The sequence below is a fragment of the Leucoraja erinacea genome, chromosome 18, assembly GCF_028641065.1.
Source record: "Leucoraja erinacea ecotype New England chromosome 18, Leri_hhj_1, whole genome shotgun sequence".
Lineage (NCBI taxonomy): Eukaryota > Metazoa > Chordata > Chondrichthyes > Rajiformes > Rajidae > Leucoraja > Leucoraja erinaceus.
In genome coordinates, this window is record NC_073394.1 from 9,155,259 (window position 1) to 9,182,517 (window position 27,259).

Consider the following 27,259-nt stretch of genomic DNA (forward strand, 5'->3'; position numbering starts at 1 on the left):
TTGCGCTGATAAATCTCTGCTGCTAACTCACGCATGGCGCACTCTTGCCTTCTCCTCCCGTGCTTCCAGCACGATATCTATTAGCCAGTCAATGAAATGTTCACTCCGCGTATTATCTCATTCTATTTGTTTGTTTTTTTTGTGACATAATGCGTTATTAGTTATTATTGACCATCGGAGGCATTCAAATATAATTTTAAATGAAAATAATGCATTTCCGAAATAATGCATAGCCTCATACTGTAACAAGTTATTTTTAGATATATTGCAAAGCCGTCGCTTGCTGTTTCCAAACCTTTCGACCTACAATGAAGGGTTTGGGGCTTTAAAAAAAAAATTCATTATGTCGATACACAGGCGTGTTAAAGATCTGAATCCTTTCAAATCATCTATTTTTTTTTTAATATCCTGCTCATAACGATTCACTCACCTGGGACGGCGCGGCTTCAAGCGAAGTTGTCGAATCCCAGCCTATGCTTAAAAGAACAGCAAGACTTTCTAATTCCCTCTGGAGAAAGAGAAAAAAATAATAATACAGAACAAATGTAGAATTGTGGCTTGAATCCAGGCGCACAAGGAGCCATTTTAATTCAGACATTTGTGGGGAAAAATGAATAGAAACACTCTTTAGATATTATATTCGCGAACTGTCGAGGCATTAGAGCATTTCACACCTTCTAATTCCGATCAGTGGCTCCATTATTTTTGATTATCATTAACGATTAGCCATTAAACATTGAGCAGTGGGAGAATATGAAGAGATTTGGGGGGGAAATCTTTTGTGTAATGTTAATTCAGCATGCGTGCTTTTGTTGTACTTTGCATTATACAAACCTATTTTGCGAAAAAAATATGTGTAATTTTTGTTTTGAGGGGCCATCATTTCTCTTGCTTCGATACACAGCAAGCTCCTTTCGTTTCTAAAGCAGGCTGTTGGACAAGTACGCCATCTCCTAGTGGCTAGCACCTGGAGTCTTGTAAAATTAGCATTGATATAGATTTAGTTGAAATGTAATCTCTTAAATCTATCCCAAGTTACACAGAGATAATTACACTTTCGCTGAATTGCCATGGGTCAGTGTCTCTGTAGACTCTAAGGAGTTGATTTAGTGACAATAGTGTATACATGAAAAACAGTGTTTGAGATTATAATGTTAATAGATGTACTCGCTAGGGAGTACAGGCGAGCTAAAACTAATTCGGTGCACCGTAACCTGGCTGTCTCGCCACAGCGCTCGAAATTACTTATGAAGCTTAATTTGAAGGTGGGAAGGTCCCGTTGTAATTAAAGACAAGACGGAGAATTAACATCACTGGGATACTGGGATGCTGGCGAGGGTTTAAAAAAAAAATATTGTTTTACAGAAGCATACGTCAGTTTATACCTTCACGGGGCTAAGAGAAAACGAGGCGAAAACTGCTCGAAAACGCTTCGGTTCATGAATTGTATAATTTACGGCCTATGACATTCTATTAGAATATTTAATATTTCGTGAACTAAAAACGGCGATATAATAACTCGGAGACCCAAGGCGTTGCTCAAAGGCGTAACACCTAGTAATACTCTGCAAACCAGGGATATAGACACAAATAAGTTTTTTTTTAAAAGCAATACCAGGAGAGAACGCAGGAAGAACACCTTCAGGAAATGTATGATCCCACATGCACTTCCAGGCTGGTCAGAACAGATGAAATTGATTTTATTCAGGCCGTTGCCTTATTCCATCAACAGTTTGTTACTAAGACTGCATCCTTGTTATTGATCAACTCTTTAAAATCAATTATTGACGATCATTCCTTCAGCTGTAGAATATCCTTCATAAAGCTCTACTCCCCCACCTTGATTTAAGATACTTCTTAAAACATGCCAGTTCTTGTTCATAATATCCCTGGTAAAGTCTTATTTGTCCTAAATAGTCTTAAAAAGTCTATTTAAAAAGTCTATAAAAAGTCTAATGTCAAGTTATTGATGTAGTGTCAATTGCATGTGTCGGAAAATGCTCTAGTTTGTAATTTTAAATGATTTAACTTAAATGTGCAATCATTGTTCTTGTCCTTATTCTGATCTTGTGTCTCCAGTGTTGAAATACATTTTAGACTATGTTATAGATATTTATAAAATGCTGGACTGATGCGGTCTGAAGAAGGGTCTTGGCCGAAAACATCACCCATTCCTTCTATCCAGAGATGCTTCCTGTCCCGCTGAGTTACTCCAGCATATTATGTCTATGTTAGGTGTAAACTAGCATCTGCAGTTCATTCCTACACATTGAGACTATGTTATTACTTTTCCTGTCAGGAGGATAATAACACTGTATTGCAATACCTCATAATGTCTCAAAATATAATTTGTCATGACTGAAGATATTTGAAAATTCCCAACTCAGGAAGAATATAGTGTATTGCCAGAACAATAAAAGAAAAATACTGCAGATACTGCATATCTGACATAAATCAGAATATGTGTAAGAAGGCACTGCTGATGCTGGTTTACACCAGGATGGACACAAAATGCTGAAGTAACTCAGCGGGACAGGCAGCATCTCTGGAGAGAAGGAATAGGTGATCTTTCAGGTCGAGACCCTTTTTCATGATGATAGTCAGGTAGAAGGAAACTAGAGATATGGAAGGATACAAAGAGCATGTAAGGTGTGAAAAGGACAGATCAAAGCCGACAACGTTCAAGGAAATGTACAATGGTTCATTGTTGGCTGGGGGGGAACCTGACAACAAGGAATACAAACAGTAAAATTAATCAGGAATGACAGTAAAACTAGTCAGTGCTGGAAATACTAAGCTGGTCAGGCAGCATCTGCAGAAAGAAAAATAGAGTTTATTATTTAATGTGTGAGATCCTTCATTAAAATTAAGCATAAGATCATTTTCAGTAGCAGATAAAGTGTTTACATAGAAACATAGAAAATAGGTGCAGGAGGAGGCCATTCGGCACTTCGAGCCATCACCACCATTCATTGTGATCATGGCTGATCGTCCCCAATCGATAACCCGTGCCTGCCTTCTCCCCATATCCCTTGATCCCACTAGCCCCTAGAGCTCTATTTAACTCTCTTTTAAATCCATCCAGTGATTTGCCCTCCACTGCCCTCTGGCAGGGAATTCCACAAATTCACAACTCTCTGGGTGAAAAAGTTTTTTTCTCACAGTCTTAAATGGCCTCCCCTTTATTCTAAGACTGTGGCCCCTGGTTCTGGACTCGCCCAACATTGGGAACATTTTTCCTCCATCGAGCTTGTCCAGTCCTTTTATAATTTTATATGTTTCTATAAGATCCCCCCTCATCCTTCTAAACTCCAGTGAATACCAGCCTAGTCTTTTCAATCTTTCCTCGTATGACAGTCCTGCCATCCCATGGGATCAATCTTGTGAACCTACGCTGCACTGCCTCAATCACAAGGATGTCCTTCCTCAAATTAGGAGACCAAAACTGTACACAATACTCCAGATGTGGTCTTACCAGAGCCTTTGCAACTGCAGAAGAACCTCTTTACTCCTATACTGAAATCCTCTTGTTATGAAGGCCAACATTCCATTAGCTTTCTTCACTGCCTGCTGTACCTGTAAGCCAACTTTCAGTGACCAGTGTACAAGGACGCCCAGGTCTCGCTGTACCTCCCCCTTACCTAACCTAACCCCATTGAGATAATAATCTGCCCCCTTGTTTTTGCCGCCAAAGCGGATAACCTCACATTTATCTATATTATACTGCATCTGCGATGCATCTGTTTGAGGGATAAGGGGGATTTTGCTCATTTGATAAGATCAAATGAGTTAAAGTGACAATTCAATTCTAGTTATACTTTTCTGCCTGTGTTACGTGTTCCTGATAGCAGGGCTGTAGGATATGTCCAACAGGACAGACTATACGAATGAGAGATGAACATAATATCACTTTGAGCTTAGTTTCTCTACAAAATGTAAACAGCATAAAATATTTGGTGTTGGTCCCTGTTAGAGTCATAGGGTTATAGGGTCTACAACGTGAAAGCAGGCCCATCAGCCCTACTTGCCCACATCAACCAACATATCCCATCCATACGTTCCACCTGCCTGCATTTGGCCCATGTCCCTCTAAATCTGTCCTATACGTGTACCTGTCCAAATGTTTCTTAAACATTGTGATAGTACCCACTTCAACTACCTCCTCCAGCAGCTCATTTCATACACCCACTATCCTTTGTGTAAAAAAAGTTACCCCTGAGGTTACTTTTAAATCTTTTCCCCCTCACCTTAAACCTATGTCCTCTGGTTCTCGATTCCCCTACTCTGGGCAAGAGACTCTGTGCATCTACCCGATCTATTCCTCCCATGATTTTGTACACCCACATAAGATCAACCCTCATCCTCCTGCACTCAGGGATAATTGCACAATATTGCAAAATATTAACATAACGGCACAAAACTGCGTTACTTTACTATAAAATAAACCTTCTTTGAAAGACAAAAGTGATTGCAGATGTCGTAATCTGGAACAAAACAAAATAACACAGGAAGAACTCCATGGGTCAAGCAGCATCTGTGAGGTAAAATGTATCGAGTGGAGATCAACACTGAGAGAGAAGAGGGATGATTGCCAGTCCATAACAGTACAGGGAGGGGATGTGGTGCGATTGAGTTGGTGGAATGAGATGAGGAGAAGATAATGAGCAGATGCTACCAGTTGGGGGAGGGATGGTAAGTCTTAGAAAACAGATATGAGAATTGGATGGGCTGATGGAACCAGTTTGGAAGGATGGAGGTTGGGGGGGGAAGGGGAGACATGATTAAAGGGAGATGAAAACAAGATGGACAGGTGAGTGAGGAAGAGAAGAATACTGGGAGTTTGGGTAATCTAAACTGTAAAGCAAGGGAGAAAGGCAAGGACAGACAGGTCAATGAGGGAGTGGGAAGAAGAATTAAAATGACAGACAACCAGAAGCTTGAGATAACCATTGTAGACAGAATACAGCTGCTCCTCAAAACAGTCAGTTACCCACTCTTTGTTTCACCAATGTAACAAAAGCAGTAGACCAGGTTGGAAGAGGTGCAGGTGAATGTCTGTCTCCCCTGGATCTCACATCACCGTATCATTTCATTCATTCACTTTGTTCAACACCAACTCTGCGTCCCCTCCAGTTAATCTCTGGGAAGAACAGAACCATCCTTCCCGGCCATCAAGTCTATCCATTGCTAGGCTACTGTCTCAAACTGAGCCAGGCTGTTTAGCGGCATGCATTATGTTTGACCATAGGCAGTACATCTGACCCAGTATTCTCTCGATCGTAAAGACTGCTGATTTCCACTTCAGTGACAATCTATCCCCGCCCCTGCATCAGCTCACCTGCAGATCAAACCCTTATTAATACTTTTATTATTCCAAACTATTCCATTGACTATTCCATTTCTTTCCGAGCTGGATTCCCAACCTCCATAAACATGAGATTGAAATTCTCCTGCCTGTATCTGAAACTCAATGGAATCCTGTTCGTTCCTCCCCAATCCTTGAAGATTGACTCTATCTCCCAATGCTCCAATGCCTTGATTTAAATATGCTCACGCATATATTCTCATTTTTCCCGTAACCCCCTCACTCAGAGCAATTTATTCCTAAAAGGTTGGCTTCTTTTGCATCCTCAGTGTCCTCCACTAGACCCTAGAATTTACTCATTCTGGCTAGCATCATATGCAATATTAAATCCTTCAACCACACTTACAATAAATAGATTACTTGATCATTGACACATCGCCTCTTGTGGATGCATGCCTTGTGCAAATTCCTACATTTAAAGGGTGATTACACTTCAAAAAGTACCAAATTGCTTTACAACATTTTGGGATATTCTGAGATTGTGAATGATCTAATCGAAAAGTATTAATTTTCTGAAAACATTTCCACCTTTCTCTCTTTTAAGATACTCTTTACAACCTACCTCTTTGACCAAGCTTTCAGTCACATATCTCAATGTGTTTCTCTATAGTAATTTTAAATCTGATTCTATTTCTGGGATGTTTGGAATATTTTACAATGTGAAGAGCATTAGATAAATACAAAATTTCCCTTTTGAGTCCGGCAAACATAATCAGCAATGGATTACCAATACATAAATATATTGTAAAGAAAATGTTTAATAACGTTTAAAGAGAACGTTTCATTGTGAAATCAATATCTTCACTGAAAGTGAAAAAAGGAAAAAGAATTCATTCAAAATATTCAGCATTCAGGATAAAATCCGTCGATTTTTTTCCATTACGATTTTGTATGTATCATTTGTGAACTGATTGGAGTTTCCCTTTAAATTAATTACTCATGAAGAATTGCAGCTGCACAGTAAATGGTGCCTGGTAATTTCAGGTCAGTAACTTCAGCACCATTATAAGAAAATTATCGTCATAATTTGTTTATAGTACATGGCTCTGAATCTCTTTGTCTTTTACAGGATAAAGTGTAAGTTCAGTTCATGAAAATGCTTTTTATGTGGTGCACATCTGCTCAGGAGGAATGAAATATGTTAGTTGGCTTGCATTACCATTGTCCTTGCAGACTTGGTTGCACTTGTGGAAATACTCTGAAATGTGATATATTAAAATATTTGTTTTTAAAGCTCAATGGTCCTCTGCATGGTAATGTATTGTGAGAGTACTGCAACAGCAACTCAGAGGTTCAGCCTGCTACCTGTGAGGGGATGTGAAATTTAATTTAATAAATGCCTTAACCTATATTGTCTTACGGAGAAAAGTGACCAAACAGATGCAATTGAATTTTGAAAAGGAACCCAACCAAGCAAAGTCTACAGATTCAATACCTAATCAAAACATTCTGTGCCAAAGTATTGTAATGTCACTAAAATATATCATTAACAATGGGCCGGGGAATGGCTAATGGAGTTTAATTCAAATAAGTATTTGTATTTGGGGAAACTAAACCAGGACAAGTCCTTTGCAGTGAATGGTAGTGCCATGGGAGTGTTGTAACACAAGGGTGTCTAAGAGTACAAGTATATAGTTCCCTGAAGGAGATAGGGTGGTGAGTATAGATGTGTTTAAGAAGAAACTGCAGATGCTGGAAAATCAAAGGTACACAAAAATGCTGGAGGAACTCAGCAGGTGCAGCAGCATTTATGGAGCGAAGGAAATAGGCAACGTTTCTGGCCAAAACCCTTCTTCAGAGTATAGATGTTGGGAAGTTATATTACAGTTGAACATGATGTTGGTAAAGCTGCACTTGGAGTATTGTGTTCAGTTTTGGTCACCACCCTATAGGAAAGATGTCATTAACATGGTGGTTGTACAGGTGTAATTACCACATTTTAAAGACATTTGGACAGGTACATGGATAGGAAATGTTAGAAGATAGAAATTAGGTGCAGGAGTAGGCCATTCGGCCCTTCGAGCCTGCACCGCCATTCAATATGATCATGGGGATCATCCAATCAGTATCCCGTAACTTTCTCTCCATACCTCCTGATCCCCTTAGGGGCCACATCTAACTCCCCTCTTAAATATAGCCAATGAACTGGCCTCAGCATGGAGAGAGTTGGAGCATGTGGGCTTCTCATCTCGTTTCCCCCTTATCTGTATGACTCTATCAGTCTATAACAAACAATCTTCCTGCATAAACAATAGAAAAGAATGTATAATGTTAGAAGAACATAATTGGGGAAATGGGATTAACTTAGTTGGGCCGTCATGGTCAGCATGGATGAGTTGGGCATGAGGGCCTGTTTCCATGCTGTATGACTCTATCAGTCTATAACAATAACTTCCATTCATAAACAATAGAAACTGATAATGGTAGACACACACCATAGGTCCAGTCAGTGTCAGTCGAAAGTAAAACAGAGTTCATATTCCTCCTGAGCATATTTAACATTTTCTGTTCGTTTGTTTACATTTCGAAAGATGCTGGTCAGAAGTGCTGAGTACAGTATTTTGTAGTTTTTATTTCACATTTTCAGCATCTGCAGTTTTATTTTAATTTGTAGAAACTCCTTAACATGGCAAACATCTTTAGGTAGTTGACAAAGGCATCACAAATCAAAAATCGAATCAGAGCCACCTAAGGAAATATTAAGAAGTAGAAACATGGAATTGCAGATGCTGGTTTACAAAATAAGGCACTCATTGCTGGAGTAACTCAGCAGGTCAGGCAACATCTCTGGAAAACACTGAAAGGTGACTTTTCGGGTCAGGACTCTTCATCAGGCTGAACTTCAAGTGAATACTAGGTTAAGATTTAGAGGGATCTTTAAAAAGAGTAATGAAGCAGAGAGGTTTAAGAGGGGGGAAGTTCTGAACATAGGGACTAAACAGTTAAAGACACAACCAAACATTGATCGGGTAAACAAAATAGTGGATTGTGAAGGCAGCTGGAATTGAAAACGTAATGAATTAAGAGATTCCCCGACTGGAAGAAGGATACAGAGGTAAGTTCACTTGGACATTTGAATATGAAGATCAATATCTTAAACTAAACATGTTGACTGATCAGTAGGGTGCCATGTTTCTATTCAAAATGTTCAGAATTATGCTGTCATTTCACACTGAAAGGCATGAGTCATTTTAGTTTTAGTGGCACTAATGAATTAAGATAGAAATTATAATTAGTTTTGTGTTTGCTGCAAAAAATAATTCAGGTAATTTATTCATTTAATCATTTAACCCAAATCCTCACATGATCATTTAGACTACAAAGGGGACTTTGTGCTTACAATAGATCTCAACTTTGAAAAGACAAAATGTTCTATGCATATATTACACAAGGGGTACTTGTGGATTGCACTGCCATGAGAATAAATGTCAAAACTCTCCTGTGGCTTCACTAATTATGGCTTGTGTGGTTTTCTGCAATATTGGGATAAAATGATAAATAATGTTGAATTTAAAAAGACATCTAGTGTAAAGATACACAAGATATATTGCTAAACTCAGACTTTCTTCGACTTTAATATTACCCTCCACAACAATTGCAACAATATTAGGAAATTAAATTTAATCTGTTGCAAGAAATAGATGACAGTGTTAAATGAAAATTAACTGGGGTTATTCATTGGACTGAATATACTGCAATGAAGGTGGTATTTCATATTGATTTGCTGATATCAAGAAATTATTGAAAATCGACCAATATTATGTTGACAGTTAAGAAAGAGTTTAGCTTCCACTAAAATAAGCAGTATGTGAGTTTTTATGACTATACCATAGAACATAGAATATATAACATTACAGTGTAGGAACAGGCCCTTTGGCTCACACTGTTTGTACTGAACATGATGCCAGATTGAACTGACCTCTGCCTGCATATCTCCATTCCCTGCATATCCACGTGCCTAGCTAAACGCCTCTTAAGTGCCACTGTCGTATCTGCCCTGGCAGTGCATTCCCAGGCACCCATCAATTTTAGTTCAATTTCGTCAACAGCATGGAACAAGCCAATTGAATCCACACAGACCATCAATCACCCTTTCACGCTTGTTCTGGGTTATCCCGTTTTCTCATCACTCCCTTACACATAGACCTTACATGCCCCAGGGGAAATATTACCGAGGCCAATTGCCCAACAAACCCGCACAGCTTTGACATGTGGAAGGAAACAGGAGTACCCAGAAGAAACCCACACTATCACAGAGAGAAAGTGCAAACTCCATGCAGACAGCACCAAACGTCAGGAACAAAATCTGGTCTCTCACGCTGTGAGGCAGCATCTCTGCTCCAGCTGCGGTACCTGCTGTCCCTCCCAGTGTAACAATTTATTGCCCCAGATCCCCTTTAAACTTTTCTCCCCTCACCTTAAGATAATGCAGTCCATGACTAAAACATGCAGTTGTTGAGTGTTTATGACTGAAATATTAATATTCTTTCTCTGTTTCTCGTTTCTACTGACCTTCTGTTTTGTTTAGTGTGGAGGTATCGTGTGGAAACAGGTCCTTCGGCCCACCGAGTCCATGCTGACCAACAATCCCCTGTCTACTAATTCTGTTCTACGCACTAGGGGCAATTTACAGAAGCCAATTAACCTACGTCTTTGAAATGGGGAAGAAAACCGGAGCACCCGGAGAAAACCCAAGCGGTCGCAGGGAGAACGTGCAAACTCAGTACAGGCAGCAGGTGTAGTCAGGATCAAACCTGGGTCTCTGGCACTGTAATGCCCCCGTCCCACTTAGGAAACCTGAACGGAAACCTCTGGAGACTTTGCGCCCCACCTAAGGTTTCCGTGCGGTTCCCGGAGGTTGCAGGTGGTTGCCGGAAGTTGCAGGTAGTGGGAGCAGGTAGGGAGACCGACGAAAACCTCCGGGAACCGCACGGAAACGTTGGGTGGGGCGCAAAGTCTCCAGAGGTTTCCGTTCAGGTTTCCTAAGTGGGACAGGGGCATTAAGGCAACAACTCAAGCTGCTGAGCAACTGTGCCACCCTACTGGGTATTTCTACACATTTTTACTTCTATTATTTGCAAAACCCGGTTATTGTTACGGAGCCACAGAACGACATCCTGGCATCATTGAACTAAAACGTCGGGAGTGCATTCTGTTTATTGGAGGAAAAGATTGTAATATCGCTCGGTCAACATGAACTTGGTCGTGAAGGATGCAACATTTTGTCAACTGCTTCCCTAATGTATAATGACAAGAACCAGAAGGGATGACAATTTATAAATTACGTTCTCTATTCTGCGTTCTGTCTAGGGAAAAGATTACCAGCTAAACGGAGAAAATTATGCAAGGATGTGGCAAAAATCTCTTTGAAGAAAGGCAATATCCTCATTAACCATGTATGCTGAAGTGGAGAAGGGGCATTCATTTTATGCAGCAGGACCTCACAGAAGCCTTACATATGAAAGAAAGACTGCACTACCTCATAAATTACCCACCTACTGCACTTTCAGCCATGTCCCTGCCCCATCTGTGGAAGAGTAATGGTTCTAGTATTGGCCTCATCATCCACTCAGAAACTCACAAATCTGGAATGATTGGCATTGGTCATAAAATAGAACTCATTTGTGACTGGCAAATATTTATGTAGCCTCTATAAAAGGAATGTACAGCATGAACTAAACCACAATATCCACTCTCTTACTCTCTCTCTCCCTCTCTTCCCTCTCCCTCCTCTCCCTCACTCTCCCACTCTCCCTGTCTCTGTCTCTCTCTCTCTCTTTCCCTCCCTGTCTGCATGCCCCCTCTCTCTCTATCTCTCTCTCTCTGCCTGACTCTCTCCTTTATCTCTCTCCCCCTTTTGTCCTTTTCTGTATGTGTGTCTGTCTGTTTCCCTGCCTCTATCTCTATCTCTCTCTCTCAACAACCACTTGGATTTATAAAGACACTTCCCGATACCATGATAAACAAAACTTGACATTCAGCTGCATAATTATCTATTAGGGAGCTTGGCCAAAAGCTTGGTCAAAGAAATCATTTCTAAAGAACATCTTAATGGAGGAAATAAAGGCAAAGCAGTTTAGCGAGGGAATTGTGCAAGTTTGACAGCTGAAGGCATGACCACCATGGTGGAACAATTGAATACAGGGATGAGCAAAAGGTCTGAATAAGAGGAGCATAGGTATCGGAAGATTTACTGGGTTGGAGAACATTACAGATTAAGGGATAGAGAGGGGCCATGGAGGGAATTTGAAAGCAATGTTGAAGATTTTAAGAACTTTTATGCTTCAACTTTTAAAACAAACTGGACTTTACAGGAATAATTTCCCATTATACAGCAAATTTGGTGTTGTACAATTTCTCAAGGCATTGTGCAAGAGCATTATTGGTATTGGTTTATTACTGCAACTTGTATACAGTGAAAAACATTACATTGTGTGTTATTCAGGTAAATCATCCATACATGATTACAATCAAACCATGCAGAATATAATGTGGCAGCAACAGGGAAAAAGCAAATAAAATAAAGAACACAAGGGCTGAAACGGGGTAGACTGGTAGATCAGGAATACATCCTTAGCTTATAAGAGGTCCACTCAAGAGTCTAATAACATTGAGGAAGAAATTGTTTTTGGATCTGATGGTACATGCTTTCAAGTTTTGGTACCTACTGCCCAATGGGAGAGCGGAGATCAGTAGATGACCTGGGTGTGAGTGGTCTGAAGAAGGGTCCCAACCCAAAATGTCACCCATCCTTATTCTCCAGAGATACTGCCTGACCCATCGAGTTCCTCCAGCACTTAGTGTCTATCTTTGGTCCTTGATTATGTTGGCTGTTATCAAACAAAATTTGGACATCAGCTACATTGGTACTGTACATGTACGGACAGATGACCCGATATTTTGTCAATGAGTAAATAAGCAAATACCACAGGGGGGGGGGGGGGGGGGGGGGGGGGGGGGGGGGGGGGGGGGGGGGGGGGGGGGGGGGGGGGGGTCTGATGTCTCAGTAAACCGCTTCAGTACTCTTTTTATTTCCGATATTTTCAAAAGCTTATCATTCACTTTCAGCTTCATGCAGTCTCTGCAGTTTGCTACTCGCGAGAGATTTTGAAAATCCAAATTGAAATGAGAGCAGAGGGTGAAAGTAAACAGATGCAAAATGATCTTGCCTTTTTACAAATGAAGTGGAGGAAAAAGCCTTTAATAATGATTCTATATTTTGGAACCAAAATGGTCTTCTGGTACTGACTATTCCTATATCATGAAATTATGCTGTGATACAAAAAACTATCGTGGCATAACTCTGCTGTAACACTTCACCATTGAATATCAAGTCATCATTTACAAAGGACTAACATAATATGGATATTGTAGATATTGCTATGCTGCGGTGAATTTGAATACACCAATTGCAATGACGTCAACATTCATTTGTAGAGGTAAAATAGCAGTTACTGTTATGAGTTTTGGGTTCATGTTGGAGTAACACTAATGTAATCTCCATTCTCAAACTGTTTCACCAGGCTTTCAACATGTTCCAATATGGATTATATGGGTCTGAATGGAGCACTTTGGTAAGGAGAGACATTTCAGCATGATGATGTAGGAAGTGTGCACTAATCTGTATTAATGTAGGAAATAGATACCTAATACTACATGTAACTTGCTTTACTTTCAAACAGAAATTCAAACTGATACACTATCGATTGCATAGCAAATGTGGTTTCATTTGTCGATATTATCTGTATTTACATTTGCAAACTTCATTTTCCAATATTTGTAGACTTATCCAACCATAGATTTGATATATTTTATACTACCAAGATCAAAAATGGAGTGACAACGGAAAAAAATGGTTAATGAGTTCCAGATGATGTTGTCTAAAGTTTTATCCAACTGAAAAGGTTGGTTGTATTTCTTGGCTGGAAGTCTGTTAGCATTAATTAGAAAAAATGGGTATTGTCATCATTGATATATTATGAACAAACAAGCCTCACAAGTCCAACTCTCATCATGAAATAATCCCAACCCAAAAATCTCTGTGACTGCTTTTATCTTTTATTCAACACAAAACTCTGCCTCTTGCCTTGATTGGTTTCATATATCCTTCTCTGTGTCCTTCTGCCCAGATCTATCTGTTACAATTATTTGACGCTTCAGTCCAATTCCCATCAGAATGCATCACCAGACTCATTATAATTGCACTAGGTGGCAGTCTATTCCATAAGTCAGTGATTACAAGGAAAGTTTATTTAAAAGTTAGGTTTAACTCTTGATTCCCTTGGGTTATTATTCTCTCCTATGCCTCTTCAATGCTTTACGTTTGCCTCAGCAATTTCCTTAATTATCTTAAAAATCTGGCTCCCATCCCACATATTTTATCCACAGTTGGAGTTGGTTCAGTTTCTTTAATCTCGCTGTTTCACAATGATCTAAACCTCAAATTATCTGAGCTCCCCAATAGCACAGTGGGTACTGTATCACATGAAATGTGGTTGACTACAAAGGCAAGAAGCCCTCAGAACTGATTCCTGCTTTGAGCTGAGCTGGCTCATCCCAGCCAGGTCAGATGTTGTGTAATTACAATTATCCTTGGTGACTCTGAGACAGAAAGAGGAAAATAATTTGATATTCCAGCCATCAGACATGTAAATGTGTGGCCTTTATGTGAGTACAGTCCCGGGTTTAGCTCAAAGCGGGTTTTGCGAATTAATACGAACCGTTCTGAAACTAAAAATGCAGTCACCTGCAGGAAGATGCTTGGGTACAATAGTTTAGGTAATGGGACAACTGATGGAATTGTACCCATTGTAAATCACTGCCTTTAGAGGAGAAAGGAATCGAATTGAAGGGTAGCAAAAAACATAATAATACAGCTATACGTGACACAAAAGCAAAAAAATTCATCACATCTGCATTCTGTTTGTGGATGTAGACTTTGATTATACATTTCACATTGCAACTCAATTAAGCAAAGACATGATATGGTTATTACAACGTTTATTTTATACTATATAGTACCCCTATATATAATGTGGCATCTAATTCACACACTGCACCACTCTTTTTTCACCATGCTTCTTGAGTTCCCGTGAAGTCAACATGGCATGAGTATATTTATATATCTTGTAGTTCAGTCTTTCAAATTCTATCATTATTAAAGAATGGCAAGCAGCCACAATTTAATATGTAGAAAACACTATGGAAAGCGGGGAGATATATATCGACTTTGGAAGTACCTTAATCTGTCGGAATATTTTGGTGACATTGCTTTGGGTACACCACACAATTCTCACCATTGATCTCAAGAGTCAAGAGCGTTTAATCGGTAAAGGTACGGAAAACAGAACAATTAAATTCTGACTTGCAGCACCTTAATGGGCCCGTAAATGAAGTACAGACAGATAAACAAAATAATAAAAAATACAATAAATTAATAACAGTAATACTAGTGCAAAATAAAACAATCCATATAAAGGAAAATTCCATTGAGCATCTATTTATTTAATGCCTTCGATAAGACCAAACTTTCAAAGAAGCTTTACAGGAGCTCAATCAATACAAACCAACAAAGGCTTTAGAAAAGACTAACAACTTGGTCACACTTTTAAGTAGGGCCCTGGGGGGAAAGAATGTACAGCAAGGTAGAGAGGATGAGATAGGAATTTAGTACTTTGACAGCTGAGGTGGAAGAGCTCAGATGTTGATCCACGGGGATTTCTTAAGGCATGTGAGAATACATAGTTTTAGGCTTGCAGAAGTTTGCAGACATGACATCAGTTTAGTTGAAGGGAAGGATTTTCAAATTAAGCTGGGGATAGTCTGCTCTCTATTCGATTGGCCAGCTGTGCTTAGTGGGTTCTGGTATACCTGGAGCAGTCCGATTCTATTCTCAACTAAAGATCAGGACCAGACACACATGACCCAGCGAGCCTTGGTACCATTCCTCTTGTCATAGTGGACCAGTGTTAGTTAGACATGATCTCCTAAAAAGATCCGTGAAATATGCCCAACCCAACGTGGGGTTAGGTGCAAATCAGTTCTAATCTACCACTGGTCCCTTCTCAAATAAGAGATACATAGGTACCTAGGAAACACATTTAAAAAGAGACTCAAAATGCTGGAATAAATCGGTGAGCCTGGCAGCATCTCTCGAAGACAAGGATAGGCAATGTTTCGGGTCGGGATGCTTCTTTGGACTTAATTGCACCCATTTCTGCATCTTGTTTTTAAGCATGAATTGCAGATAAAATCTATTTTCCTCGGGCTAAACAGTAGCAGTGATAATTTCCAGGTCAAATCGCATTAATCTGGAAATTGGCCTGGCCACATAAGGTAGTGATTCACCCCAACATGGCTGACATTTTCCTTTCGTCATTCACATCCCCGATTACATCATATTCTGGGGGGGGGGGGTAAATTTTCTTCACTAATAGCAGGCGGCAAAATACAACCGTCGCTTTTCACAGACAAAGTAATAGCAGAATTGTGCACCCAAAACAAGATGGCATACTAAAGGGTCTGCACCATCACATCAACTCTTGCATACAATATTTCTTGCTCTCTCTGCATTCTGGAGAACTAATCAATGGCATTTCCTTCATTAACCACATCTGCCTTTAAACATTGATGGGACTTGTTTGCTGTAATCAGCCCACACTTCATGGTGGCTTGGGACAACTCAATGCATGGGAACCTACTTTAGACTGTAGAGATACAGCATGCAAATAGGCCCTTTGGCCCACTGAGTCCACGCCGGCCAGCGATCACCCTGCACACTAACACCATTCTATACACTCAGGACAATTTACAAATTCACCGAAGCAAATGAACCTACAAACCTGTATGTCTTTAGAGTGTGTGAAGAAACCTGGAGAAAGCCTATGTGGTCACAGGAGATCGTACAAACTGCATACAGACAGCACCCGCAGTCAGGATCGAATCCGGATCTCCAGCACTGTTAGGCAGCAACTCTACCACTGTGCCAGGGTGCCACCCTTAATCTGTCCAGTTCCTTAAATGAAAGGTGTCAGTCACATTATAAGAACCATGTCGCTGAAGCTGTGAACTTTCCTTGCTACTGTGTTCGATAATATTTCCCAATTTGGAGAATATTTTTGGACGGTCTGATTGTGTTAGTGCGAGTCACTGTACACGTTTAATGCACAAAAAAGTGGCACAGGAGGGCCTTAAGTATTTAGACTCCATCAAAACCACCTTCCGCGTCATATTTTAAGTTAAGATTTTATTTGTATTGTCGGGGATTGTTGCAGCAGGCACATGGGAACACCACCATCTGCAGGTGTCCCTCCAACATGCACACCATCCTGAATTACGTTTAGGTTTTGGTTTATTATTGTCACAAGTACAGAGATACAGTGAAAGGTTTTCTTTTGCCTACTATGCAATCAGAACTATATTTTGCTCTCTGTATCTTCCCCAGAGTACTACCATACCTATTGCCATAGAGGGTGTACAGAGAAGGTTCACCAGACTGATTCCTGGAATGTCAGGAATTTCATATGAAGAAAGACTGGATAGACTCGGCTTGTACTCGTTAGAATTTAGAAGATTGAGGGGGGATCTTATAGAAACTTACAAAATTCTTAAGGGGTTGGACAAACTAGATGCAGGAAGATTGTTCCCAATGTTGGGGAAGTCCAGGACAAGGGGTCACAGTTTAAGGATAAGGGGGAAATCCTTTAGGACCGAGATGAGAAAAAAGATTTTCACACAGAGAGTGGTGAATCTCTGGAATTCTCGGCCACAGAATATAGTTGAGGCCAGTTCATTGGCTATATTTAAGAGGGAGTTAGATGTGGTCCTTGTGGCTAAAGAGATCAGGGGGTATGGAGAGAAGGCAGGTACAGGATACTGAGTTGGATGATCAGCCATGATCATATTGAAAGGTGGTGCAGGCTCGAAGGGCCGAATGGCCTACTCCTGCACCTATTTTCTATGTTTCTCTGTTTCTATGTTTACCCATGGTACTTGAGTTGGATTTGATTGTGTTTGTGTTTAGATCAACTAAAACTATACATAAATGCAATCAGGTCAAACTCAAGTACAATAGGTAGCGCAAAGGGGAAGACACAAAGAGCATTAGACTTAGTCCGTGTAGAGATGAATCAGATAGTACCCCAGCTTATGGAAGGACCATTCAAAAGCCTAATAACAGAGGGGAATAAGGAGAATAAGCTGCATCGCCAGTCCCTCACCATCACTGGATCTAAATACAGAGAGCGAAATATAGTTCTCAGCTTTGTGGCGAGCAGTTCATAGATTAAGTCTAATGTTCGCAATAGGTTAGGGATTAGTCGGACTGTACCGTAACTTACAGGAGGACCATTCAAAAGCCTGAAACAGAAGGAAAAGGTATATCCGCCAGTCCTTCACCATCATTGGATCTAAATCCTGGATTAGGCCCAGTGGTGGATCTAATCCAGTAATTGGATCCTTAACCCTACCCATCAGCGCTACTCAGGGTGTACATTCACCTGAAGGACTGCAATGGTTCAAGGTGGCTTGGTAGAACATCTTCATGGCAGCTAGGGATGGACAAGAGATATGGCTTTGCCCAACTACCTTCAGACCCCGGATGATGAATTAAACAACAGCATGAGATACAATTTTTACTTGATTCTCAGGAAAGAATAAAGAAAGAAATTATCTGAAGGCAAATTTCTTTCCAAAGTGACGCAATAAGCCATCCACCAACAGTCACATCCTACTGTTCCACCATGGTACAAACTTACCATGAGCGATGTCATCAGGGATCTGTTAATATAATAGCTAATACCTGAAACCCACAACCCCATTCTGTCATCGGCCACACACTCCCAATTCATACACTGCTGTGCCTGGGCTTCAGTTAAATGGCACTTTTGAAAGGATATGAAGCAATTTTGAGTGCTTCTTCATGTGAATCTGTCAATATACCTTCTCTGTGAGACTGACAATCTGCTTTGCAAGTGCACCAAGCGTGTGGTTATGATGTCAGTTTTTGCATCATTATCTCGTGACTTCTTCTTCACTGCAACTAAGACTGACAGTATAACTCAGGTCAAAAACCAGAATCAAGTTCTAATCTGGCTTCAATATGCAATGATTTGATATTCTATCAGAGAAACCATCAAACTCTGTGTAGGTTTGAGGTTTGAGGCTGCCTCAAATATGCATCTTCACATTGTTGAACTTGCTTTAAAAAAAGTGCTGAGAGTCTTTCATTTTACCTTTGTATGTGCATGAAAATTGCAATCCTCCCCTCCAAATCCCAGAACATTCAGAATCTACCAACCTACACCAGAAGCTTCAAAGGACATAACACTTTTTATTACCAGTAGGCCATCATTCTGCCTACTGCATAACATGGCTGTTAGACTCCAGTTTGCAATCTGATCCAAGTTATTGTCAGACCACATGTTTCAGCAGTGGGCAGTTCCTTCATCTCAGATCCATTCAGGTACAGAATCAATGGTCATTCCAGCCAGTTGGGCTTGTCTCTCTTGTGCGGCATGAGAATGTGTCATCTATTGGAAATTGGTGCCCTAACCTTTCTCTCACACAAACCAATCTCCCTTCCATTCACTCCATCTACACTTCACACTGCCTCGGCAAGGCCACCAGCATAATCAAGGGTGTGTCTCACTCCAGTTACTCCCTCTTCTCCCCATCTGCCATCAGGCAAGAGGTACAGAAATGTGAAAATGCACACCTCAAAATCCAGGGACAGTTTCTTCCCAGCTGTTATCAGGCAACTAAACCACCTTACCACCAACTAGAGAGCAGTCCTGAGCTGCTATCTACCTCATTGGAGGTTCTCGAACTACCTTTATCGGGCCACACTGGACTTAATCTTGCACTGAATGGTATTCCCTTTATCATGTGTCTGTTACACTGCGGATGACTCGATTGTAATCATGTATAGTCTGTCCACTGGGCAGTTCCTTCATCTCAGATGTTCACTGACTGGTTAGCACACAACAAAAGCTTTTCAATGCACCTTGGTACACATGGCAATAAACTAAACTAAACTAAACTGAACAGTTGTATATAAAAGATCCTATGACATTGTTCCAACGAACAATGTGTCAAGACAGTTCTGGCTCTCTACCCAATATGGAGCCCTAAATGATTTTCAAAAAATTCAGTTTATTTGGTAATTACTTCATTGCTGGTTGTGAGACTTGGGCTTAACACAGAACATAGAGCAGTATAGCTGATGAACAGACTCTGATCGCAAACGTACCAAACATGACACCAAGTTAAGGCCATGTTATCTACATCCCTCTATTCCCTGCATATACATGTACTTCTTTAAAAGCCTCTTAAATGCCTTCACCACCACCCTTGCAAGTACAGTATGTTTGAGTCACACACCACTCTAATCACACCTCACATCTCCTATAAACTTTCCCCTTCTCACCTTTAACCAATGCCCTCCAGCCTTTGATATTTCCACCCTGAGGAGAAGAGTCTGACTGTCGACACTGCCTATGCCTCAAAAGCACTTCACTGGCTGCAATGTGCTTTGGGATGTCCATAGATCACAGATGTGTGGGAGGCAAAGTTATGAATGTTGATTGGAGTCTAATCCACTGTGTAGCAAGAGACCCATGTTCATAAGTTAAATGTCACCCGTGTGCTCAGTGGATTCTGCATTTAACTGTAGGACCAATTCTGGAACCGGCAAAAATCAATGAGGTCAGTGAAATTTATCTTTGAAAAATACCAACTGTTTGTAAACCGCTAAAATCTAAACGGAGTATTTGTTAAATGGTAAGGGAATGGGTAGTTCTATTGTTCAAGGTACCTTGGCTGTGTCACTGAAAGCCAACATGCAGGTGCAGCAGTGAGGAAGAGAGTAAGCAGTTTGTTCATTTTTATAATGAGAAGGCTTGGCAGCAGCAGAAAGGTGACTTATTGCAATTATATTGGGCCTTGGTGAGACCATAACTGGGGTAACATATGTTGGTCTCTTCATCTGATACACATGCCATGGAAGGAATGCAGTTTATGTAGATGGGATTGGTTCCAGGGTGGTGGGATTGCCATGTAAGAGAGGCTGAGTCAACTGGGGTTGTATTCTCCCAGAGCTTAGATGAATGATAGGACATTTTATGGAAACATAAATCTGTTAAAGAGCTGGAAGTCTGGATTGAGGGAGGGTGTCTTCCCTGGGCTGACAAATCCAGGAGTACCAGTTAAGAATGAGAGGTTGGCCGGTTAAAACTGAGATTACTGTTCATTAGACTAAGATTGTCAGACTCAGAGATGGTGAACCTTGGAATTCTCTATCCCAGAAAGGTTTGGAGGGTCAGGGGCTGGATTCAGTCAAAGCCGAGATCATTTTTTTGAAAAGCAGGAAAACCCAGATGCTGGAATCTTGAGCAAAGGTGCTGGAGGAATTCAGCAGGTCTCGTCACATCTGTGAAGGGAATGGACAGGTGACATTTTGAGTCAAAAGACTTAATGTAATTTGGACGAAAATGCTGGAAAAGAGAGGTGAGGGCGGGAGAATGCCTGACAGGTGAGAAGTTTTCATGAAATCAAATGAAATGGTACTACAAGGGGTAATATGAGGGGGAACTTCTTTACTCAGAGAGTGGTAGCGGTGTGGAATGAGCTTCCAGTGGAAGTGGTGGAGGCAGGTTCGTTGGTATCATTTAAAAATAAATTGGATAGGCATATGGATGAGAAGGGAATGGAGGGTTATGGTATGAGTGCCGGCAGGTGGGACTAAGGGAAAAAAAGTTGTCGGCACGGACTTGTAGGGCCGAGATGGCCTGTTTCCGTGCTGTAATTGTTATATGGTTATACGGTTAAATGGTTACAAGGAACTGTAGATGCTAGTTCACTAACGACACTAAATGTTGGAGCAGCTATGCAGGTTGGGCAGTATCTCCGGAGAACATGGAGTGGTAACATTTTGGGTAGGGGAGGGAGGGAGAAAGACGTAAGAGAGGTGGTGGCAGCACAAAGCCTGGCAATGATATGTGGGTACAGGTGAGGGGTGGAGGCGGGGGGGGGGGGGGGGGGGGGGTGAGGTTGTTTGGCAGGTGGTGATATCGACGGTAAGTGAGGTGGAAGATCAATTTCAATCTTGATAAATAGCAGAGCCAGCTCAAAGGGCCAGGTGTCCAATTGCTGTTCTGATGTCTGCAAAACGGACATTATTATATGAGAAAGCAAAACCAACGAGGTTCGTGTCTGATGGACACAAAGTGCTGGAGTAACTCAGCGGGTCAGGCACCATTTACGGAGATACACAAAAGAGCACAAAATCTCTTCCTTCGATAAATTTCTAACTTCTTCTGGGTCTGATGAAAAATCAGTGACGTAAAGCCTTAACTCTTTTTTTATCTCCACAGATGGTGCCTGACATTGAGTGTTTCCAGAATTTCCTCATTTTATGCATTTCATTATCCAGATGCCTGTCTGAAACTGGGTATCTATAGCAAAACACCAGCCCAGTACATCAACAACTACAGCACATCTGCCAGTAGCGAAGAGGAAATGCCTATCACTCCACGAACAACTAAACAGAGTAAATAAGGCACTAATTAATGCTACAAAGAATAGCATATGAAAATCCTTTGGTAACAATATGAAGTGTTTGCTTTTACTTGAAGTGCACAAGCTTGTAATCTTTATTCAATTACCGCACAAACGTTTCTGGGGGGGGATGTCTGAAGGATGTCAACCGGAGAGAATAGCTTACACCCACTAAACCTGTAGTTGAAGGAATCAATAAGTATGAAAGGACGACTTGGATTTCTGATTTGTCATTCACAGTCTTAACCAATGCAGTAATTTTGAAGAGTGCTCAAAATTACAATGGTATATGGGGATCAACTCACACACATCCAAATCCAACACAGGGTGATGTGATAATGACTGGATAACCTATTTCCTTTTGGCAATGATGACTTAGCAGCAAATACTGAGTCAACGAGACACCGCACAGAAACATGGCCTTAAACTGCATGAACTAGCGAGCGCTCATTCTTCACTATTCCTATTTTTTATTCTCCCCACGTTCCCGTCAATTCCTCGCCTGACTAGACCATTTCACCGACACGCGAAGGGGAATTTACAATGGCCAATTAACCTGCCAACCAGCAAGTTTTGAGGGATGAGCATTTGGCAAAATCAGTACTGAACCGTGGAGTGAAGAGAATGGAAGCACAATGTAGAACCTTTGATGCAATGGGGTTGGGGACCAATGCTGTCCAAAATAGTCCCAAGAATTGTTTTGCATCCATATTTCATGTGGAAAGTGACACTTTAGATGGTGCAGAACTCTTTCCATCTGCACTGGAATGAGAGCCTAACTTCTGTTTCTGAATCTCTGGAAGGGAACTTGAATCATTATCCTCCTGTGACCAAGGAAGCTACAGAAAACAAACAAAGGTATAGTAAAACGCAAAGTTCCAGAGGATCTCAGTGGGCTGAGCAGCATCTGTGGAGGGAATGGATAGACAATGATTTGGGTCGGAATCCATCTTCGAACATATAACTTCCTAGAGCTTAGAACATCCAAAAAACAGTTTTAAACTGTTGCAATATAGAAAGCTTTGCTGTATTTATTTTTTATCAGCAAGGTCCCATGAACATGAATATGGTAAATATTAAAACATCTCTTTGAGACTGGCTAAAAGATAGTTATTGACCAGAGCACAGCAAAGATTTTCACTGCACTCCTTTGAAGTTCTACCTAAGAATGTAGCTAGATCCATGGTTGATTACTTGAGCCAATGACCTTCTGGCTCAGAGATAATAGTGCGTTCCCTGAGTCGCAACTGACACCATTGTCAAGAATTGGGATGGGTTGTACATGACGAGGAAAGAAGAGGAGGAGTGGAATGTAAGGTCAGGCATCGGGATGTGGGAAGATGAGAGCAGAGGGGAGGAGAAAGGTGGGATTTGCAGATAGGAGTGAAGCATGCTGGATTGGTGTGTGTGTGTGGGGGTTCACGTTTCCTCATACATCAATCACAAAGACATGTGAGTCTGCAGATTAATTGGCCTCTGTAAAACTGCCCCTACGGTGTAAGGAGTGAATGAGAAAGTGGGATAACACATTACTAGTGTGAACGGGTGATCAATGGCCGGCATGGACTCGGTGAGCCAAGGACTTATTTCCATGCGGTAATCACTAAAAGTAATAGCGAAAAAAACTCAAATGGAAGCTGATTAGTTGAGTAGACAGAAACATTATGGTTGTTCCACAGGCCGCCATTTAACGTACTAAGGAAACATTCCTAGCGCCATATCCAGGCCAATCATTCACGCAATGGAATTCATTTGAATAGGCCAGTTCGGTATTCCGAAAAACGCAAGGAATCATGGGATTTTTCAAAGGTCATTTGAGAATAAACAAAGCGGGGAGAGCGGGGTGTAACAGCGAGAGAGAGGGAGAAGATGCGAGTGGGAGACAGGGAGAGACGGTGAGAGGTGGGGGAATAGAGTTTTCAGTTAGACAGACAACCACTGGTAAAGCCATGGCTCGTTGCTTCTTGGAAAGTCAAGAAAATGTCCTCAATCGAGTGAATGCAGCTTCAGAACTCCCTCGTCTCGAGATTTCCGCGGGCGCAAGGAACAAATGCCCTAAAGTTTGCGTTGAGTGAACTGTTCTTACCGTCCTTGTCGTACGCTGGCATTTTGTGAGAGTGGCCCATCCCAACCACGGCGCAAAAGTCTAATGTGTCGGAAGTGAAGGAGGGTCTTCTCTCCAGACGCCCGCACGCGGGAGTGTCGGCCCAGGCCCGCAGCCAGCGAGGAGGGGCGGCGCCGGCCCCAGCCCCAGCCCGACACTGCCTGTCCCAGAATTAATCTGTATCAAACGCTCCCTAAATGCCACAAACCCCAGTAACTCAGCGGGCCAGGCAGCATCCCTAGATCTGGATCACTAAATACTAACTGCGATCCTTCACGCTTTAATAGTACCGGAATCACCTGAAGTGTCTCTCATGTGATAGACATAAAATGCTGGAGTAACTCGGCGGGTCAGGCAGTATCTCCGGATAGTGGGAATGGGTGACGTTCCTGAAGAAGGGTCTCGACCCGATACGTCACCCGGCCATTCCTTCTACCCGGAGATTCTGCCTGTCCCGCATTTTGTGTCTACGGTGGCAACCGGCATCTGCACTTCCTTCCTACACGTCTCTCGAACGTGATTAGTGCAAAAAAAAAAGTTATCCTTGCTGCAGTGTTTGTGTCAGAAAAATTAACGTAATTAACTAAATGAGTAGTCTTGACCGGATTAGATCTTCCTCGAAATGTGGATTGTTGGTTTAGAACTGCAGATGTTGGTTTGTACCAAAGATAGGCACAACGTGCTGGAGTAACAGCGGGTCAGGCAGCATCTCTGGAGAACACGGATGGGTGACATTTCGGGGCAGGACCCTTCTGCTCCAGACTAGGAGTCAGCCTGAAGAAGGGTCCCGACCCGAAACGTCACCCATCCCTTTTCTCCGCGGTACTGCCTGACCCGTTGAGCATTGTGTCTATCTTCAGATCTTCATCGAACTTGGTTTGCTCGCTTGATACAGATTAATGTGGCAATCGCATGCCACAATAAGGTCTACTCTCACCAGTAACAATTATCTAGTGAAAGGGTCAAGAGTGTTTTGTTGTCATGTATCCTGAAAACGAACAATGAAATTCTAACTTGCAGCAGCACAACAGGCCTAATTTGAAATTTGCAATCTGCAATCTCCAATTTGAAATTTGGCTGCTACCGCTTAAAATTATACAAATACACGCCTTATTTTTTTTTGTCACAATATATCTCTGATTTGTATCTTTATCTCCCTTGCTCCCTGCGGTTTTACCCCTTAATGGTTTAGTATCTAATGACTGGATGAGATATTTCCTCGATTAAAACAAAACAGAAAATGCTGGAAATATTCAGCAGGTGGGGCAATAACAGTTAACATTTCTCCGTCAATTCTTCGACCTAAAACCTTATCGCTGTTTCACTTTCCACAGATGCTGCCTGAGCTACCAGGTGTCTTCATCATTTTCTGATTTTATTTCATATTCCTCGCGTCTGCCTCTTATTTTCAAATTCTGGGATAACGTGATCGTCCATCTTGGATTTTATTTTTAAATTTCAGATAAAAGCAGAGAACTTTGGAACGCTATTTGAAAACTAACAGGTCATTCAATGCTAAATGGGAGATTGAACCCGAATTACATTAATTTAATGTCGCAAGTCCGTGATGTCAGCACCCCTTGCCCGTGCCGGATGCAGTTCATTGATCCAACTATTTTTGTGTACAAATTTAATGGAATTACAGAAAATTATTAATTGATTGCATTTTTATTGTTATATATTATCTGTGTGTTGTTACTTTTTCTGGCCTGTTAAGATACTGAAAGTAAAAATGGCATTGTACTGTTGACGGTATTTAGGACAAATAAGCACTTGACTCTTGAATTTAATGCAAGGTGTGGCTTATTGTCCATCCTTTTTTCTTGATCTTATCCCTTCTTTTCCGCACAAACTACTTATTTGAACGAAATGCAATAATCGTCTTCGCTCAATCTCTCATTGCGAGTCAGTTTCACATCCTAGCCTCTAAATAAACAGGTCTCCCCAAATTCACTATTACATGTATTAATGATAACCTTATACCTGTAGTGTCTAGTTTGGTCTTCCCAGGAAGTGGAAACATCCTCTCCACCAGCGCAACGGAGTTTAATTACCATGGGCTCTATTAGATCACCTCTGAAACGGTCATATAGCAGTGAAACAGCCCCTTCGGCTAATTTACCTGGCCAACCAAGATGCCCCATCTAAGTTAGACAAAGGTGCTGGAGAAACTGAGCGGGTGCAGCAGCATCTAAAGAGCGAAGGAAATAGGCAACGTTTCTGGCCGAAACCCTCTGCTGCCCCATCTAATCTAGTCCCACTAAGAGTCATAGAATGATACAGCGTGGAAACAGGTCCTTCGGCCCAACTTGCCCACACCGACCAACATCTGCACTCGTTCCACCTTCCTGAGTTTGGGCCATATCCCTCTAAACATGTCCTATCCAAGTATCTGTCTAAATGTTTCTTGAACATTGCCTCAACTACCTCCTTCGGCAGCTATTGCCATACACTCACCATCCTTTGTGTGAAAATGTTATCCCTCAGGTCCCTATTATACCCCCCCCCCCCCCCCCCCCCCCCCCCTCCCCCCCCCCCCACCCTCTCGTCTTAAACCTATATTCTCTGGTTCTCGATTCACTACCCTGGGCGAAAGACTCTGTGCGTCTACCCGGTCTGTTCCTCTCGTGATTTTACACCTCGACAAGATCAAAAGAAGATCACTTCCCCAGAATAAAGAGCCCGAATGATCTGTTGTTGCACCCTTTCAGTTCTGGTATCGTTCTCCCGTTGTATCATCTGCAGTGCTTTCTTGTTCATTATATCATTTTACAGACATTCCGCTGCACAACTTCATCAGCGGTATAGTTTTGAACATGACACGGTTTTGAAGTACAGTACCCAATGGAGAGTCGATGGGGAAAACCAACACTGCAGTTGCTGAAAACACGAACTAAAACACAATTATCAACGTGAAACTTTCAGCTGAATGAAACTTCAACCTGAAACATAAACTATTGTTTTCTTTCTCCACGGGCGCTGTCTGACCTGTTGAGCATTTTGCAGCATTTTCTGTTTTTATACATGTGAAACTAGAAACTTTGCCCAAGGTAGTTTTTCTAACAGTTTTCGTATTTGGATCGTCTAATTGAATTGTCGCAGAAAAAGTACTGTTTTCTCTCCAGCCCCCTACGTTCTTGTGCCCATTGTGCAAGCATATACTGACTATTGCAACACAGATTAGATAGATCAGCCATGATGAAATGGAGGAGTAGACTTGATGAGCCCCGTGGCCC

The 27,259-nt window shown here is 41.5% G+C and overlaps 1 long non-coding RNA gene across 1 annotated transcript in view; it reads right to left on the reverse strand.

Annotated features, from left to right (window-relative positions):
- LOC129705622 (uncharacterized) overlaps positions 1-25,154 on the reverse strand; it is a 29,459-nt gene extending 4,305 nt beyond the window's left edge. The window contains exons 1-2 of the long non-coding RNA XR_008724926.1: positions 24,006-25,154; positions 431-508 (exon numbers count right to left, since the gene is read on the reverse strand). This is a non-coding gene — a long non-coding RNA (uncharacterized LOC129705622). The remainder of the gene's footprint in view (positions 1-430; positions 509-24,005) is intronic.
- Between the last annotated feature and the right edge of the window lie 2,105 nt (positions 25,155-27,259).